The sequence below is a fragment of the Dromaius novaehollandiae genome, chromosome W (genome assembly GCF_036370855.1).
Source record: "Dromaius novaehollandiae isolate bDroNov1 chromosome W, bDroNov1.hap1, whole genome shotgun sequence".
Taxonomy (NCBI): Eukaryota; Metazoa; Chordata; class Aves; order Casuariiformes; family Dromaiidae; genus Dromaius; species Dromaius novaehollandiae.
Genome location: NC_088130.1, coordinates 46348258 through 46367940, shown reverse-complemented (window position 1 = coordinate 46367940; position 19683 = coordinate 46348258). Strand labels below are relative to the sequence as shown.

The window sequence follows — 19683 nt, the reverse complement described above, 5'->3', positions numbered from 1 at the left end:
ATTTGCCATTCTGGGACTGAACAGAGCATTATATTTAGACATGTTCTGAGATTTTCATTTCTTTTTACACTTTTAGAGCTCTTCATGTGCTGCAATCACAAGTATTTACTTGAGAAATTATGTACAAAGGTGATTCTTATCATGTAGCAAGAAGATGTATGCTTTCAATCTGTGTGAGTCAGTGAACTCTGACACTCCATATTGTGATAGCTCTAAGCCTATTCATGTGACTGAAGAGAAAGAAAGAGAAAGGAAAATTAAAAGAAAAGGAAAGAACAATATTATTCATGTTTTATCTGCTATCCAGATCTATATGGAAAATTATTCTCCCATTCCATAAGAGTTTTTGAGACTTTGCAGCTTTTTCCCATGCTGAACTGGGAGGAGGAGTTGAAAGGCAGAAAAAGTTCATAAACTGATACACTGGAGGAAAAAAAATTGGACCAGATGAACTGAAGCATTTTATTTAGGCATGTTAGAAATCCTTCATCTTGATGGTGGCCTTTCTAATTTGATTTTTTATTATTATAAATTAGTTAAATTTTTTAATAAAAACATAAAATGAAGACACAAGTTGAAACTTGTATGCATTTGAAATGTCCAAGAGTGGTATTAATAACTTCCAACAATTTTTTTCTTCAGGATAGTTTTTGAATCAGAAGACTTGCTGAAACAGCTCCTTTCTTGATGACAGCTTCATTTTGACTGGCTGACATGAAAAATGTTCATTAGAAAGTTCTTAAGCAACTCTACCAATATGCCCTCCTTTCTCTCCACTTTTCTGCCATTTGCCAACTCTGGTCATCTTGGCTGAAGAAAAGGTGTTTAATTTCAAAATTGTTCTAAGCTGTAGAGCTGTGCTGCTCCTTTGCGTATTATTCTGACTGCAGCTGTTGCATAGCCATTCCTCTGCTTTACGCACAGGCATCACTTCAGGTGCAGAAAACATGCATGAGCACAACGCTGAAACGAGGCCTGGAGGCAAACACGGAGGGACCCAGCAAGGAGACAGGCATAGGAACATTCGTTCGATTTCACTCTTAGTTATTTTGACATTGCATCCATGCTATAGCTGGGGGAATGGAAAATACAGGAGAAGGCTAAAGCAGGATCAGGGAAGGGTGGCAAGGAGTCTGAGACAGTGAACGAAAATGCAGAAAGCTGGATCAGAAGTTTCAAACAATTTATAGAAGACAGCCAAGAATGAGTCCAGATCTGGAATCAGAAAAAGGCAAAGAATTCTAATTGTATCTCATCTCCCAATCTAATTTTACTGCACATTTCTGCTCAGCTAACTGCTGCTGTCCTTCCCAAGATGTTTCAGGACAGAAGATGGATAACGGAGCTATTGGTGCTATTATTTCATTTTTTCTTGCTCCAACTCAGCTAGATAATCAAGCATGTTTTCAATATGTTTAAGTTATCTGTGCAAACCAGAAGGGGCTGCAAACCTTAGACCAGACCAGCCCTGCCATGGAGCTGCCTTGGGACCAGAAACTTCAGGACTTAGAGACTTGGAGCTGAGAACTCAGAAAACCAGGGCTTCTAGGGTCTGCAACTGTAGGGCATCCCAACTGTTTGGACTATGCTCACGTCTAGCACCTCTAGAGTCTGGATTTGATCCATCCTGAACACTATTCCATTCTCCATTGTTGGAAAAATTCTTTGGTCTTTCCAATAAAAATGGATTCAAATGGCTTTTAAAACAAATAAGGAAAAAGAATCAGAATACTTGACTTAAAATGCACTTTTCCCCTCCCTGAAAATGGCCTTTAGTGCTAACACTTCCAGTATTATTTCCTTCTTGAATGAGGGACAGGCTTTCCTAATGTAGGAAACTCTAAGCCTGTTGCCTTTCCTACACTGGAATTTTCAGGTGGATTTCTAAACCTGTTAGGTCTGTCTCTTACTGTGGTTCTGGGTTTAGTTATTTTTTGAGGGCTAAGTATTGAATATCAACACTGATCAAATCCCTGTAACGTAAAGATGCTGGCGTCATCTGATTTTTCCACATGTTTTGGTTTAGAGTCAGAGGTATATTTACCATTACAGAGGATATGCAAAACTTCGTTCTACTTCCTGGGAAACAGAATGAAGATCTTGTGGAACAAAAGAAACCATGGTTTTAATTAGTACATCTCGATACAGTTAGACAATGTGTAAGCACGGTTGCTAACAAATCCCAGAAGGAAACAGTTTTCCTTTCTCACAAGAAAATACCTATCCCTAATCAGGGCAAAGAATGAAATCTTGGGTGAAAAATTGAATGGAAAATTTCAAAGCAAAAAGAAATTCCAATCCAGACAGGGAAATTTTTTTTGTTTGCTAAATTGGAATTTCCCAATGGAAATAGATTTCACTGAAAAAACAAACAAACCAACCAACAGATCAGCTCTTGTTTCCCTGTCTGGTCTTCACAGCGGGACATGATGGGTTTGAGTGCTGAAGCCCACACACCTACTACTGCATGCATTGTACCATATAATCCCTCCCAGAGATTTAATGATCACCAGTTTAATGAGAACTTAGGTGTTTTGCTCCACTGCTCTAGTTTAAAGGACCCCTTAAATCTAATGGTTAGGAGCAATCTTGTAATTTCCCAGCTATATTTACTCAAGACCACACTTGTGGCTGTGCTGACATGATCTACTATTATCTGTAACTCTTCTTCCTCTCTGATATCTATAGAAAATCATATAGAAAATGAACTTCCTAAAAGATAACATTCCTTCATAGTTTTCATTTTACTATGTGAAGCAAACTAGGCTCTTGTAGTCTCTTGTGGTCTCTAATCTCCTCTTTCCTCTCCATTCCTCCCTCATTATAGTTTGAATCAATCTCTCTCAAACATGACAATCCAAGTTTGTATGTAATTGTTTCAAAGAGATTTCATGAGTTCTTGGTACTCTGTCTGCAATAGTTCTCTATCTCCATTGGAAGTGCTTCTCCTAATACACTTCAGCATCACGTTTGCCTTTTTTTCTGACCGCATCACATTGGCAGCTTATAGCTCTTCTTTAATCAACTTCACACCAGGCTCTTATTCCTCTCCAGCATTTCCAATTGATGGTTTTGTTATGAGTCACCACAGGGTCAAATTCTAGGACCTCTTCATAATCCAAGTACAAAGAATTTTCATTGGGCAAAAAAATATTTTTTTTTTCTCCTAAAAATGTGGAGTAGTTTCATTCCAGTGTTTATGATAACATGAGATGCTAGGAAGTTTTAGCTTGGACTGATTTACTGTGTCCTCAGTCCTACTCTTTGGCTTTGCCATACACAGAAAATACCTAACACTTGTGCCCATAAAATCTCTATTACATATCACATCATTGGTATTACTAATTACATATCATTCATTTGGTTCTTTTCACATCTGACTCAGCACCAAAAATAGGAATGATGTTCTGAAAAACATCCATTCTAAGGTAACAATGAATTCAAGGAATTTCAGAAGACTATTTTAAAGTTTAGCTCTCCAAATGTAAAAGCTTTTAAGAAAATACTAAAAATAATATTCACTGCCATTTTTTGCCCTTATTCTAGATTCTTCACCTTATCCCATCGTTTCTGATGATTGATGAGAGACATGCTAACGACTGCACAAAACTGCCTTTGCCATATGAGTTTTGCAAAATCTTTTACTCTAACGCATGGAAAATACGGTGTATTACTTCTTCAACATCAAAGAACATTCTCTTAGAAAAATCTACATTTGTATTTTCCATACCATAGCACTGAGAAGTCTCTTTGCCAAAGGTGAGTGATCAGAGTATTTGGCTAGTTATCACAATTGCCCACAGTAAAAGGTCTTATTTTAAACTAACAATCCCATGTCGGTGAAAATGGCCGTATCTCATGTTATGTATATAAGAACATTTCAAACATAGATCTATTTTTGTAAATATAAATAGTATATATTTGATGTCTTCTGTTGCAGGGTTATGTATCCCTATATACTTGCTTCCCAAAATCCATCTGTACTCATCAGTGTCTTTATCTCCATCAACTATAAACCAAAGATAATGATTCTTAAGCAGTAGAATGATACCTGTTCTAAAAACATGCTTACATGCAAGTTGTGTGGGCATCTAAATCTTATTACTGGATGACATTTTTTCAGTGATAAAACTAGAGATTTGGAATGTTTTTAGAATTTCTTTCCAAGGGACAGCATGTTGTGTTTGCCAGCCTCAAGTGTTCAAAAAAAAAAAAAAAAAAAAAATGCAGATCACAGAAACCTCATGAGGTTGGCTTAAAAATAATGAGATTATAAATAAAAATACATGCTGAGGCCTCTTTATTTACCTAAAGATGTTTGAACCTGCAGCATTCCTTTTTCATGTGTTGCTCAAGAGGACAATTTTGTAGAGTGTTATTTATTTTATGTAGTTTTTTTAGTGAAAGCTGAGATTCTGATGTATTCCTTAGCTCCTTGAGAGAGACTTTAAACCGTGACAGCTGTCAAAATGGTGTGTAATTCTCACTGACTTAAGAATATTTTATCCAGTTTTGAGGGAATTCTGTCATTTGGAGTAGAATTTTGAAAATACTGGAACAACTCTCTTTTTGATTCTTTAGGTGCCAGAATTAGAAGGACGAGTACACAAACATACCTGCTAAGTAGCACACTGACATTTTTGTGGAATATAAGGCTGCTAGAGACTTATATACATATGTAGTGGCTTATACAACGCTGGTCTTTTCTTCTTAATAACAGTATGGTTATAGTGTATATGGGTAACTAGCTTGGCATTAGAACAGATGACCTCAGCTACTGACAGAGAACAACTACTCAGGGAGATTATAAAGCAAACTCTTCAAGAAAGCAGATTAGTTAAGTCTCAGACAAATGGAGTGCTCAAACAAGACCCAAAGTTATGAGTCTTGCTAATGAACACAACTGTTACCAAGAGCAGTGAAGGAAAGCAAAAGAAATACTTTGAAGTTTGGCTGCTCCCAGACAGTCAGGAGTCAGGTGGCTGTTTGTTAAGAATCCCTTGCATTATTTGTAGCAGGTAATGAGTTTGCTGGTTTCTCCTTGAGATGCAGACCTCTTCATATCTGGACATGCCTTTGTCATGGGGAGATGGATCTTAAATGCTGGCAGACAAGCTTCCGAGAGGCTCTCAGACACCAGGACAAAGTGCAGGGATGTGCACCAAGTCATACTTGGTGGTGGAAGCTTATGCTAACCCTGATTGTAAAGGAGGAGTACGAGCCATGTTAGCCCATTAAATTTAAGCAGTTATTTGAAGTATTAATTGGTGTATGGTCTTTAAATGGTTTGTATCCTTGCTATCTGAGAAATTCCTCCTAGTTCAGCTGAATTCATGCTGATGTCTGCCTGTCTGAGAGTTTTGTTTAGTTTCAGTCTTCCTCCCTCCCTCTCTTCGTAGTGTAATTTAACAATAATTTTGAAATTAGAAGCAATTCTAAACCAAAACCCACTTTCTTTTAACTTCCTTCTTGACAACCTGGGATGTTTTGACCAATTTTTGAATCGGGAGATATTTTAAAAAACAGTTCCTCTACAGTCACTTTCAGTTTCAATGAATGGGTATTTTGACATGAAGGAATCAGGAATTTCTCAACAGGAAACTTTCTCTGAAATTTGCATTTTTATATCTAAAACTACTGGACTGCAATGTTATTGTAAATGTAGATAAACTGTAATAAGTGAGTAATTATGACCAATTACGACTAATCAGTAATGGGAGGGCTTTAAAACGGGGCCCCTTGTTAGACTCAAGAAAGAGAATAATTTGTATTTTGTTATACTGGACAGTGACACCACAAAATGCACGCAATCTCTGGGCATGTTTCATCAATACAAGACAATAAAGAGGGAGGCATAGTTCAGCTTTTTTCTCCCATGACAGCATGGTTTGCTAATTCCAAAATGTGTTTCAAGTGATTCAGAGGCACACCAAGAAATGAAAGCAACTGCCTTCCTGCTATTTATCACTCATTCTGAAAACAGTAGATAAACTACATTCAACTAGATCTACTCTACTGCTTAGAACAGAGGCATATAATTTTAAAACTTAATATTGTGATAAGAACTACTTAAGAATATCTAGCACAGTTAGTCTGCTCCAAGACAAGCTACTGTATATTACTGATAGTCTAGGATATTCATATCAGACTGGGTAGTGGCGTTGTGCCAATATAACGATCGTGTCAGTTGCACACACAAACACACATATATTTTGTGCATGTGTATAGCCACTTGGACGGCTGGTTATATTAGTCTCAGATGCAAAAAAATTAAAAATAAAAAAGATTCACTGCCCATGTTTCTCTGAATCCTGCCTTAGGGAGAGAACAAGGAGTGGCGCATAGACAAGCCACTTTCAACCCTCTCTCCCAGGCTCATTGGCACTAATCAAGGAAGGGCACCAAGGAGATAGATGATGAAAGCTGTTTCCAGGCTCTTTCAAGCTGATTTTGTTCAGAAACCACTTCAAAGGATGTGGTCAGGTGCACACCTCTTGGTTTTAAATGTACGAAGCGCAATCTGCGAGGACTCTTGTCCTCACCTTCTCAAAACACCGTATCTTTGGCTGGTACAGACTGGCATCCTGTAGCCTGGCTGCATGGCTTTTCACATATGAATCTTTCACTGAAAAGATTCAAATATACCGTAACTTTTTCTGAGTACCAACTTTAGAATATTCTAACCAGCACTACATACGGCATTCAAAATACTGAGCCAGCCAAGCAGAGTATATCATCTAATACTCTGAGCACTAGTCTTTTAAAAGGGAATTCCCATCTATTACAGCTGCGCTACTGAAAGGTAAACTTTGCTCTATTTAATACACTTCCAGCTGTCTAAAGGCTTTTCCCTATTCATATCTATCTTTTGCATGTGGAACAAAAAGCCAAGTATCAATCTGAACATGTTAGACAGGCTTCAGTACCTGTGGGACAGTCTAAATGACCTATTGCAGCTTCATTCTGTTTCCTGTATGTTGCACACACTCTGGATTTCCATAGTGTCTGAAAGACCTCGAGGCTGGAGGGTGGCTACTCTTTCGAATTCAGCTGGAGCCTGACAGAGCTCCCAGTTAAATTCTAAGCTTTTTTGTCAGGCTATGGGAGGAGTGGGGCTGAGAGCATTGACAGAGATGAGAAAGGATAAACTGTGGTTCATTTACAGACTTCTGTTTAAATGAAAGGCCTTAAGGATCCCACATTTCACCTTGTTTACATTAGTTCTTTTCCAGGGCACGGAGAGTAAAAAGTAAAGCCTGGGCCAGAGAACATGGGATCAAGCTCCACTTTCAGTCATTGGGAGTTTTGCCTGAGCAAGAACTGCAAGACTGCGTACTCAAAAGCAGCAGATAAATCTGTGAGACTTAATCAGTTCTCTGCATATATAGACTTTAAACAGGATTACACACAGAATGTTAACTGTTGCTTTGCTGCATGGTAACAGCTGATACAGCTCAGCCCTTCACCTCTATAGCACACTTCTCTTGAAAATTTCCTTTGAGTGCATGGTGTCTACTGCAATTGCCAAATATGGTTTAACTGTGTTTAACTCTGGTGTTTGTGGGTGACAATAATATTTGGGATATAAATAACCTAATTCTGGCTTAACCTTGGGCCACCAGACAGAATGACAAATATGTAGAGGACAAAATATGTGCTTGGGGAACTGTAACTTATGGCTGTGACAGTTGACAGGCATTCCTGTTCAGATGGCTCCTCAAGATTCACGCATAGTTAATCGCTTGCCCCCTGTAATCTCTCCGGCAGGGACCAGGAAATTTTAGGACCATTGATTTTTCTCAGGACAGTTTTGCCTCTGTTTTTGTCATCAGTAATTGCCCTTTTTATTGTGTAGTACTTACAAGTGTTACCATTAACAACCCTTTAAAATTCATTTATGATTTGTAACAGAACAGAGGGGCTTTGCACAGGATTAATGAACCGATAATTGTTAATCAATCTCATTAATAATGATCTCAAAAGTAACCCATATGTCAGCGGTTGCTCCCAGGAGAACAGAGAAATGACAGTTTACTTCTTAGTTAGGAAGCTAGTTAGAAATAGTTAGTTAGCTAGTTAGTTAGAATAAGAAACTACTTGACTCAATAAATATGCACATTATCAGCTCAGCAGAAATATCAAAAGCACCTAAATATCAATGAAAGAATCTAAAGTGTCAGAACAGGATTTTAGAAAATGGATCACTTCTTTTACTTTACTCATTTTAGGCCTGCTAATAGCTAACTAAACTCTCACTACATCTGGAGCTCATAAAATGTATCAAGGAGGAATATCCTGTGATTTCTGGAGAGCATGAATTTTTAGCAGTAGGAAAAGCACCAGCTGCGATGCACTGCATCGATATGCCTAACATATGCAAACCAAACATTACAAATCAGACTAAATATAAATGGTGCTTAAGAAATGACACACAGAGAGACTCTTCACAAGTACTCCTCCATCACTGGAAACCCCTTACGGACTTGCACAAAACACACATGCTGAATGATTAAGAAGAAAAACTCATCTGTCAATGGATTTATTTGCAAACATCATGCTTCATTGTCTCTGTCTTACAAATCTACACATTGCTTCATCCTACTAATATCATTATAAGGTTGCATGGTATTGACCAAGGTTAAATATAATTTTTTATTTCAATCTATAAACTGAAGCCAATCAACATGCCTTGATATCAACTACTCAAAATTCTCAATAGGATTGAATAATAGAGAAGAGGTAAATCAAAGCTAACTGCTTCAGCTCCAGCCAGTCTGTCTCCACTCAAAGCATCCATTCAGCTGGGAAGCACATCAAAATTTATAGCATAGACATTTACTGTGAAAGGCTTTAACACTATGAGGAATCCTACACTCGCGCCATGAAAGCCAATAATATGACGCAGAGCCTATATCTGTGATGTCCTACAGGAGTGCTCAGTGGCTGAGAGCAACAGTGAACAAAAGCATTTATTAGTCTGTGAATCTTATTTCATCTGTGTACACACACACGGGATTTGTTGTCCTCGAAACTGAAAGCAACAAAAGATTAGAAATGGTTACAACTCCAACCTTTTAATCTGCTTCCAACTGAGAGTCCAGAATCATGGAAGAATGATGTGATTCCCTGTCAAAAGACTAGGCAACATCTGTATGGCCGATAATCTGTTTGACAAAGCCTGAATGTTAGTAAAAGAGATTTATCTTTCCTACACGAATATATCAAGGTACTGTTTGGCAAACAGGCAGCAGAGGCTGACATTCGATGGCTCTCGATTTAATTGTTGACCTATGATATCTTTTACTATCAAAAAGGAAGAATTTCTTTTTAATCCATGACCTTCAGTCTGTGGTTCTAATCTTCTTTGCAGCCAGAGAAGATGAAAAGTCATCGCAGCTGTGATCTACATTTTATATAACAGTGAAATGCATGGCTTCCTGCAGGACATTAATTGCTTAATATTGCAACCCATAAACCAAGAAAGATCTGGGATGCACTCCCTTACATATAATTGAGTAAAATGTGTATCAGATGTGTCAAGTCAGAAGTCTAATTTACCAGAGGGATGTTCAAATGATAGGTACTCTCCCAGATCCTCAGTGGACAAACAGGAAAACAACCTTGTGATAATGCAGCAGGAACCTTCATGCATTCAAGAGTAATCATTTCACTATGTTCATAACAGCATGTTATGATATGGATTGTACAGCTTTAACACGCTGAAATATGATAGTTTTCAAAGGTTTCTGCTGTCCTAGGGAAAATAGGCTAGTGTGATTGATTGACTTGCTATTTAGGGGGGACTACCAGCTATAACAATGTTTACTTAGCATTTCACTTGCTTTGTTTTCTTATTTAAAGGTTCACTATTTACATCTGTGGAAGTCTTCTATTTTTTGTTTTTTACTGATTTGGCAATGATATCTCCCACCTTCCTCTTCCACACTTCCCCTCCAGAAAAGTTCAGTGGTTCAACATCTCCTTACTTTTCACTCTCTAAGTTTGCTTAAAAACATCTAGGACAGGAAGTTATCAAGCTCAGCATAAGAAGTTTGATAAACCATCATAGCACCCCTTCAAAAGTAATTTTTTTCCTGATTTACATTTACCCTGAATAACTCACTTTTTCCCCATTCTGGTGCCTTTGTTGTTTATTGTGTTTGCTAATTGTTTGCCAATGGCTATGCATTCACATTCAGGAAAAAGGTTTTTAATCTGACAAGACTAATGCATGTTAAGTAAAAAACAGTGGAAACAAAATACCATAAGGCAAGCTATGTGCAGTCAAGCATGGCCTGTAGTCTAGTGCTAACCTTGCCAAGTTTATGTTGTGATAAAACTCTATTTTATTTCTAAAGCAAGAGAGTGGAGGAGTGTTGGCTATTCTGTTGTAAAAAAACCTAGAGTTGATGAAAATAAGGATTTCCTTTCCATGAGATATTCCAAAATGTGGAGGGAAAAATGTTCCACCTTGTCCCAAAACATCTTCAGAAATTTCAAAGCTTCTTGAAAAGAGAAAATCCCAGTGACATTTCATTTTGAAATCATGACAGCATTTCATTACAGTCATTTGAGATCAAATTTCTACCAAGAGCACAAGCAAACACAGCTCTCGTGTGTCACTCAGCAAATCTGAAAACCCCTGGACTGCTCATCTCTAGGGCAGAGGACAGGATGGGCTCTTCCAGGGGTGCCAACCTAAGGCTGCATCACAGGTGGATGGCCAAGCATACAAGTGGGCAAACTGACAAACTTCTGATAGAAATCTGTCTGGCAGGCAAGTTTTGCAGCCCTCCTATTAAGAAAACTTCCCCATCTGTCCCCCCAAAAGATTCCCAGATCAGTATTTTCCTGCAAGTTGATTTCATGCTGTTGATTTCAAGTTTTCCAACAGAAAAAAAATCAATTTGGAAATTTCTGAACAGCTCTAGCAAAAATGGTAACATAAAGCCAGGCATTATTCGGATTTCTTTTTGTTACTCCACATCCCTTGCTTTTCTTTTGGGTGATTACATTTTCCTTGCAGACAACCTATTAGATCCTATTACCTCTCATTTCCCTTACATAGCAGCTCCCACTGATCTTGAGTTCTGAATCAGGTCCTTCATATCTCATCCCTTTGCTCAGTCTTTAATGGCCAATGCTTTTTGCCTCTCTAATCTTCCAAACTAATTCAGCTGTTTCTTAAAAATACATAGCTTCCTTTAATGCTGTGAAGAAGTTTTTGATATTCTCTAGGAAAGGAACATTTACCTCACAGTGGTATATTAGAACAGCTAGTTTTGTAATCATCTTGTTCAAACTATGCTAAAAATATTCAGATACCGAATTGGGAAAGATGTAGCTAACTACTGTGCACTGTGCTATAATGGGACCGTGCTCTGAACTGACTGGTATTACTAAAAGGCTAAGATCCCCTTGGAGTCCTTATAAACCATTGCTGGTTGACAGTGACTGATGATGGTGTGTATTAGCTTTCTATGCTAGTACAGCTTTTCTAATAATTCTCACCTTACATTAAAAATCTCACCACATTTGAGTCAAATTTTCTATCATGTCTCCCAAAGCACCTCAGACTGAATACATGTGAAATACCAAGCACATATTGCTGTCGGATAGGCAGTTTTTCATGTGATGAATATTGTGAGCTGAAATTTTTACTTCAAGTTTGTTGAAACTCTTTCCTACTCTGAAATATATTTAATTCCAGATGTGTGCACCTCCCATCATTTGTCATGGGTGACCTCTGAAAGGCTATAGGATTTGGTCAAACACATGCTTCCTCAGAGGGTGCATCTCTTTTCCTATTTCTGATTTCTAAAAATATTAATTGGAAATACTTTCAAGACTATATGTTTTTCTGCAGGTAGTATTTTCATTCAAGAAATGTGTAAACCTCCACTCTTCGTGAAGGAAGTTGGCTGGCTATACGTATTCATAGCATGTCATAGCTCAAACACCTGCAACTCAGATACTTACGGGTTTTGGATGATCCCTTAATGAATTTGATTCCATAGGGTACATCTAAGCTACACAAAGTCTAACTTCCATATGCTGTCCGACAATATCACTTAAAGAGAAACTCTTCTCACATGTCTCAAATCAATGTTGGAGAAGCGGCTCCATAGGAATTCAGATCGGAAGAATAATTTGGTGTCATCTTGAGAGCTGTCGAGCACAAAGGATGACCAAAATAGATACAGCTCTCTTCCAGCACATTATGGTTACCATATGTGATATAGGAAGTATATAACACTCAATGACAATGCCTAGTGCAGCACAAACAACAGGAACCTTTCCCACCAATATATTATTACAACTCATGAACTAATTTCTCAGCTGTGTTTGCAACCCTTCACACTCTCTATGAATAATCAAACCCTTGAATTTTAAGAGCACAGATATTAATTAAAAGTGAATCTATAGATCATTTGCTGAAAGTATTTGGTGGTGGTGGTGTTTTTAATGCTGTCATCTAAAGATAGGATTTCAAATATGGTGTAGGATCCATGAGTTAACTATATGTGACAAGGTCTATTGCCAGGGCATGACTAGGGTAAAAGGTCTTAAGGTGATCGGCTGAAGAGCCAAAGGTCCATTGGGAAGGGTCACAGTCAGCTGGGGTTCATTGGCTTCCTAGGAACCAGCCTGGAGCAGCAAGAAAGGAGAGAAAGGGGAAGGCAGCTTTTGATAAGAGAAGATCCAGTAATGCATTTTTTGGAGCACAATGAAATTCAAGGAATAGGGTTTGATCTTTTGTTGTAATAATGGGATTTCTATAGTTTTTTGTTTTTATCCTTTTTCTAGAACCAAAATATCCTTGTTTTCATCTTAATGGGGCTTCCTGAGAACTCAGTGGTGAGGAATACAGACAACTGATTTTTTTGTACAGACAGGAAAATACAAATGCTGTTAAAGTTTTTGGATCGTTACTGGATGGAAGAGAATATAATCATATTCACAATTAGACAGACAAGAGAAGTAGCATATAGTATTCATACCTTCAAGTGTATTTTGTTATGGGGGGATTCTGTGGGTCTTCCAAGATGCAGGCAGTTTATTTCCCTCAGAGAGTGAAGGCTGCTAGTGGACTGTAACTAGATTTGGTGCACAGGAGGACTTCTGTGGGTGATTTCCTAAGGGGATTATGGAAGAAGACATTTCCTAAAAACAGGAGAAAAATGAATCTTCATCCTGCGTGAGCCATGGATAAAATAACAAAGATCAGAGATCTTAACTTCCTGAAAGAATTTGACTAATTAGCTGCAATTTGCTTTTAGCTAGCATGCAGCACTGATCTGCGGCAAGTCACGTCATGCTATCATTTCAAGCAGTAACCTGATAAACTCCTTAGCGTGATGGTCCCATTATATCTACAGAATTGGCAGCCTGCTTCAGCTAGCTTTGTACAAGCCTGGAGAAGGAGAGGCATGTCACTCTTGTCATTCAACTGTACCATGCCACAAAGTAGATTACAAGGGAATGCTAATTTTTATAAATGCCACAGGCTGGTACCTACCTGGAGCACGGTATAACTCCTGTCTGGGGTGTGTTATAAAAACTGGAGGAAGGAAAGAGATGAGTTGTGCCCATGAAAGTCTGGCTCTTGCCTGGATATGGGACTAAAATAGCACTGAGAGGCATGGCCTGAACTGGAAATTTTTCCCAAGAACATAAGTATAGATGCAGTTATTGATAAATATCTATAACTATTCCTGTAAAATGTACTATAATATTGCCAAGGCTATGATCTTACTGCAGTTCTGTCCAGAATGATTACAGCAGAACTAGTGTGCAACCTCCTCATGAAAGATAAAAAATCTGCTATATGTGGCCTCTATCTACCTCCACAAATACAGGTCCTTCTTACTCACTCTCTACCTAGGCTGGATTTCAGGCTTTAAATTTATTGTGGCTAAACAAAGACTCCAGCAAAAATTTTAGTGGCCTCCTGGAGTCCTCAGCAAGTGCTTCTGCAGACACACGAAACAAGATCAGAGCCTATTCCACAGAGAAAACTGGAGGAGGCAGGCAAAAGCTGAAAAATAAGAACCAAAACTTTGTATTTTCTTGCTGAATGATTAGGAAGGACCATGAACTGTTTGAGGTCCTGCTGCCAGGCCTCAGCCAATGGCTCAGACAATATAGATGTCTGCCTGTGTACTGTCATCCTGGACAGAAGGGCAGTAGAGAAAGGCTCTGTTATTTATGTGAAATCAAAAGTAAAAAACAAATCTTACTCAGGTGAGAAATCTGATCTGTGCATCTGACTAGAGACATTCAGTGTTCCTTATTTAAAGACTGGATTGTCTGGGGAACTACTTACTCCCTTTTACAGGAGAGACTAAGAGAAATATTCAGTCCTAGAAGAAGCTTTCAAAGATCAAAGACAGCTGAGGGAAAAGGGTCAAGTGATAACTCTTGCTAGTGTGGAATAAGAGCAAAGGTAGGCAGAGGAAGGATGATTCAGAGGGCAGGTGCTGGGCTCCCCTGTGAATGCCTGGGGAAGCTGCAAGAAACATGGAAAGAAGCATGGAGCTGTAGGCTGGGGTTGGCAGTGTTTGGGCAACAGTCGCTCACCCTGTGTCACAGCTACCAAAGGAAGAAAAAGGCAGCATCATCTGCAGTGTCTGTCAGCCACTAACTGCTGTGTTTGTGATTATACTACCTGATCAACGACCCATTTGATTGCAGCTGGATTGGGAAACCAGCTACTGTTGCTGCCAGTGAAGATAAGCAGCAGTGTTAAACTGGAGATGTGTGGCTGACTGCTAGTGAGGTGTGTGCTGAGGCCAGCGGGCAACTGCTGGCTGTTGATAGGAAACCCACAAAAAGAGAAATGTCACTGCTCGGATACCAACAGCCCTGGCACACGAGGAGAACCCTTCAGTGTTGGGCTGCAGAGCAGTGCAAACCATGACCACAGCGGTGTCAGCAACGAGTGAGGAGGGTACTGCTTCAGACTCCGTGCAGTATGCTGTCAAACAGCAAATAGAAAGTTAGCAGAAGCGATTAAATTCAGAATTGCATTAACTTTGGGGGATATACTTGAGGCCAGTTCTAGTTGGGAGCTCTCTGTAGAAATTTTTGTCCTATGTGTCAAAGTACCTGATGAAGGAACTTAGTGTAAATCATATACTTATGAGCTACAGAGTAGGGAGTGACTGCTTGAAACCATTCAGCAAAGGCTGGCTCCTAGCTCTGTAAGTCCCAGCTCAAACTGTTTGCTGAACTACACTGACTCCCTGGAAAGTGGCACATTTTAACCTCTTGTAATTCACATTTAATTAGCATTATCAGCTCAATAGCACTGAGAAAACTTCATGATAAAGGGAGGAGCTGAACTGAACATAATCACTGACCTGAGCATGGAAGAGTTTCTAATCAATACGTTCAGGACAAAAGCCCTCACTCTGTGCAACGTCAAAATAGTTTTGATACTAGATGAGCCTTCCAGTTGAGGTTTTGCCACTCTGCTTTGCAAGTATTGCTGGACACACTGCCAGCTTTAAACGTGTGACCCCACAGCAGGCTTCCGTTCAACTGCGTGGATCTGTCACTTCGGTAACTGAAATAACTGATAGCCGTACTGGGTTAGCACTCATCCATGTATGGGATGACATGGGGTAATTATGCACTTTCTGACAGTGTTTGTCACAAGTGTCTTCTGAGAGTAAAGAAACAGTAATAAACCTTTCCCCTCGAGGTTTTTTTCTTGTGAAGGGAAGGTTTGGAACTTATTCCAACTTATTTGGAAGTTCAGGATTGGGGCACAGTTTTTACTTTCTGAATTGTGTACTGAGTTGTGTACTGGAGTCAACATTATGCAATACAGAATAGGTTGGGGAACTTGAGTCATTCTCCAAAGCAAGAAACTTTCTTGCACTTGCAATTAACTGCTGGCATGATCCCTTCCTTTTGACAGCTAAGTCCCTTACTGTGGACTGCATAAAGGGAAGGCATTAGAAAAAAAAATCAGTCTTCTTGCATTAACACAAGATGATTGAGGGAGAGAGAAATTTTTAGGAATGTTAATAATTTATGTATGACACGAGGTGAGGAAGAACACTTTGTATTCCATCCGTTTCTGCCTGAACAATTCTCACGTTGTCATCCTGTTCCCTGCTAAAACAAATGCTAAGCATTTCTAATGGCCAATAAACCTCATCACATTGTTCAGAGCATTTCCAAAATCCAGTTTCCACTTACATCAAGTAGTCTGATGTTATATTTCTCTCCCAGAAAAAATCCCAATGAGTTTCACTGAAAGAACACCCCGAATCCTGCTTAACTACTGCTATTACAAAGAAAACAAATCTAAGGAATATATGTTGATTATGAATTATATTAATAAATCACCAAGATGTCATATGGATGTGACTGGCTGATTTGATGCATCATTCATGCTGCTTTTGCAACTCTGCATTAAGAACTACATTGAGCAGACAGGGAATGGTGAGAAGCTGACAGTACTGGGTTACTAGAGATATATTAACTCTTTCAACATAAATAAAAATGACTGAAAGACTTGGAAGTAGGACTAGAAAGTGCTATGTTGGCTTAGTAACATAATAAACATTTTATTTCAGTGCTGGTCTCATTTTATAATTGAAGATCAGCTTGAAATGTCATAGAAGGTGAAAAACAAAGCATTTGAGGTCTGTGATAGTTTTAAGTATATTTTCTATTAACAGTTTTGGGAAGTTTCTTGAGAGAATGGTTATTTGCCAAAAATACCATTTAAGTGAGAGATGGCAAACAGAGTAGGTGAAAGCAATATGAAAAAGAAACTTCAGACTAGGTCTTCTTGTGGTCAATATCTTTGAAAATTGAAAACCTAAGACCCTGTTCTCTTTTAGGCAATGAGCAACTTTAGTTGTTGATTCAAGTGGAAGATCTGAAAGAGTTTCAAAGTACTCTAGAGCAGTAATACGTATGCACCTCACACTGATATAAATGGCAGGAAGTTATGTAAAGAGCTGCAATCCAGGGTTTCTGTCACGATGTATAGCTAGATTCATCCATTTAGCCAGGTAAGTCGTGTAGATTCAATCCCCAAAGAGTTGTTCATTGAAACTGAATTTCATGTAGCTGTTCTTTAATTATGTATGGACAGGCATGAGGAGCAGGCTAATTTTGCACATTACCTCAGAGCTGACTAAACCAGGGACTCAAGCCATTCATTGTTACTCATTCAATTGGGAAAGTTAAATATGATACAAAGTGTGCTGGATGGTGTCTGGCTGTACTCTCTCCAACCTCTATGGGACATTTGCCAATGACATCAGCGGGTGGGGACTGGACCCTCAATCTCCATTCTCCAGCGCTAGTTTCTTTATTTGCATTTGTCAGCTCTGCCTACAAATGAACAAGTCATGTTCTTCATGTCTATTTTTTTTTCCTAAGCAACAGAGCTTATATATACTTTCTATGCACCATTCCCGTTAATTTCAGAAGATAAATGCCTCATGCCTTGCAGATAAGGGGAGTTCTCTTGCCTTTATAAGCAGAGTTTCACCTGTTTATACCTTTATAAACAGGTTTTACTGGAATGACCCAGAACTGGAGAGGGACAGATACATACTAGTCGTAGAACAGCTAAACCATTCTGGAAGCAATTGCTTTTGATAGGTAGTGCTACACAGGGCAATTCACTGTTACAAAAGTCATTGCATTGGGGAAGCCTAGCGCTTGGTATTGCTGAGGCAGCTCCTCTTCCTCTGCATCAATCTGCTATTGTGTTAGTGATATGGGTAATGGTTTTGTGATGGACGACCTTGTAAAAGTTTAGACAGATTGACTTATAATAGTTACTCAGCTAATGTAGAAATCAATTGATAAGATAAAGTGAAAGAAGTTCTGCTTTTGTAGCTTGTTTATAATTTACTGATGCAAAGACTTCCAAGTTGCCTGATCCAGAAAAAAGGAGACATGTTAAAATAGGAAGCCATATTGTGCCTTCTGGCTTTTACAGTATGGAAGAGACAATGATTACCAGTATAGTGGCTATTAGAGAAGATGGGGAATTTTCTAACAGAACATTTCTCTGTCAAAACATGCTAATTCAATGAAAGCAGAATGCTTCATTTGGAGTTCATTGTTTTTGCAGTTTTCTACCATTACAACCAGATTTCTCATTAAATATCTTATTTTCTATTTAAAAAAAAAAAATCCAAATTGTAATGAGGCATTTTGATAAGACTGAAATTAACACAGTGATAAAAAAACCAAAAACCTTGGGGGTTTAAAAATTCACTCCACAATAAATTTTACTTTTTTTTGGTCTTATTTCATTCCACAGTCTGATTCCTGCCCCTCTTGATTAGCTGTGATTCTGGCCTCTGCCCATCATATTTGCATTGGAAATGCTTCCAAACTCAATTGGAGAGTCAAGTTGTAAAAAGCCATCTTCTAGTTGGTTGGTTAGTACATCTTGTTTTGTCATCTGTTTCTTTAGTGGAGAAAACTCCATAAACTTACAGTTGCTCTGTTGTAAAAAAGAATGGGCATTAGTCCACTTTGCTTTGAAATTCTGATTCTAGATTAATTCTCCTTTTTAGTGCCAACAAAGCACAGGCATTTTTCAAATCAACTTTTAAAAATATGAGCAGCCTTTTTGTAATTAGTATTTATAGCATCTATTTAAACCTATTGAATCCCTATTCTCCCACCTGACAAGCTTGATGGATTCACACATGCTACGTGTCCTGAAAGCTGAACATATTTTGTGGCAGTCTTCTGCTACAGACAGAAAATGGAACTCCTGGTGATGGGATCAAAGCCAAAGAAAAAAATCTGAACAGAGAAGCATCTACTTAAGAAACAGTAGCAAATCTGAGGCAGAAGTATTGGCAGCAATAGATTATGTTGTACAATACCCTGTACTGGGAGCCGAGATTCAGCAAAGTTCCATTTCTGCTGAAACATAATGCAGGCCCTACGTTCTTTCAAAGTACAATAAGGTGCTTTAAACAATTCAGATTATAGTGAATGCCTGCTTCTAATAAAAAGCTCTCTCTCTGCACAAGGCCTGAGTAAGCAAGCATGGCATTTACCTCCCTCTGTACCCTATAACCTGTCTGGCATTGTAACCTATACACTGGGACAGGTGTCCAGATCTCCACTCTCAGAGATCCAGTGGCTTCGTTCTGGCTTACCTATGCCCTGGAGTAGTATCACCAAGACCTCATATAGCATAATCTATAATCATGTTTAGGAAAACAAAACAGATTGAATAGACAGGTCATTCAATGTTTCTGACTTAAAACAACTGATTTAAAAAAGAAATAGCTTTTGTCCTAAATTTAGGATGAACAAGTACCCCCTCTATCAGAAAGACAGAGCCTTTCTATTTATCCCAACTATAATGTACTAAAAATCAGCTTACCATTCAGCTGATTACTGTATCTGCAGTTTGAACTCTTTTTTTCCATTTCCAAACCCATAAACTGACTTATAAGGCTGAAGTCCTTGTGGGACTGCAACTAGAAAATGAGCAATAGCAGTCCTGTTCTACTATTGCAAGGTCTGCATAGATTTAGGTGAGGATGCTTGATAGGAATAGGATTAGTTCTTTTTTATTAAAATACTTTTAAAACTGGACATAGGGCAGTGAAAGTAATACTCCTTTTCCACCAGAAAGGCTTGTAAAACTCCTTGGGAAAAGCTGAAGTCTGCTGTAGG

At 38.6% G+C, this 19683-nt stretch overlaps 1 long non-coding RNA gene across 8 annotated transcripts in view; it reads right to left on the bottom strand.

Moving 5' to 3' along the window:
- LOC135324153 (uncharacterized) overlaps positions 1-19683 on the bottom strand; it is a 155403-nt gene that overhangs the window by 112863 nt on the left and 22857 nt on the right. Inside the window, exon 3 of one of the 8 annotated variants that reach the window (XR_010385507.1) lies at positions 439-1215. The exons of 6 other annotated variants lie outside the window; for them this stretch is intronic. This is a non-coding gene — a long non-coding RNA (uncharacterized LOC135324153). Of the gene's footprint in view, positions 1-438; positions 1216-12976; positions 13165-19683 lie in introns of those variants that run through there. One more of the 8 variants, XR_010385505.1, reaches the window with a different exon arrangement.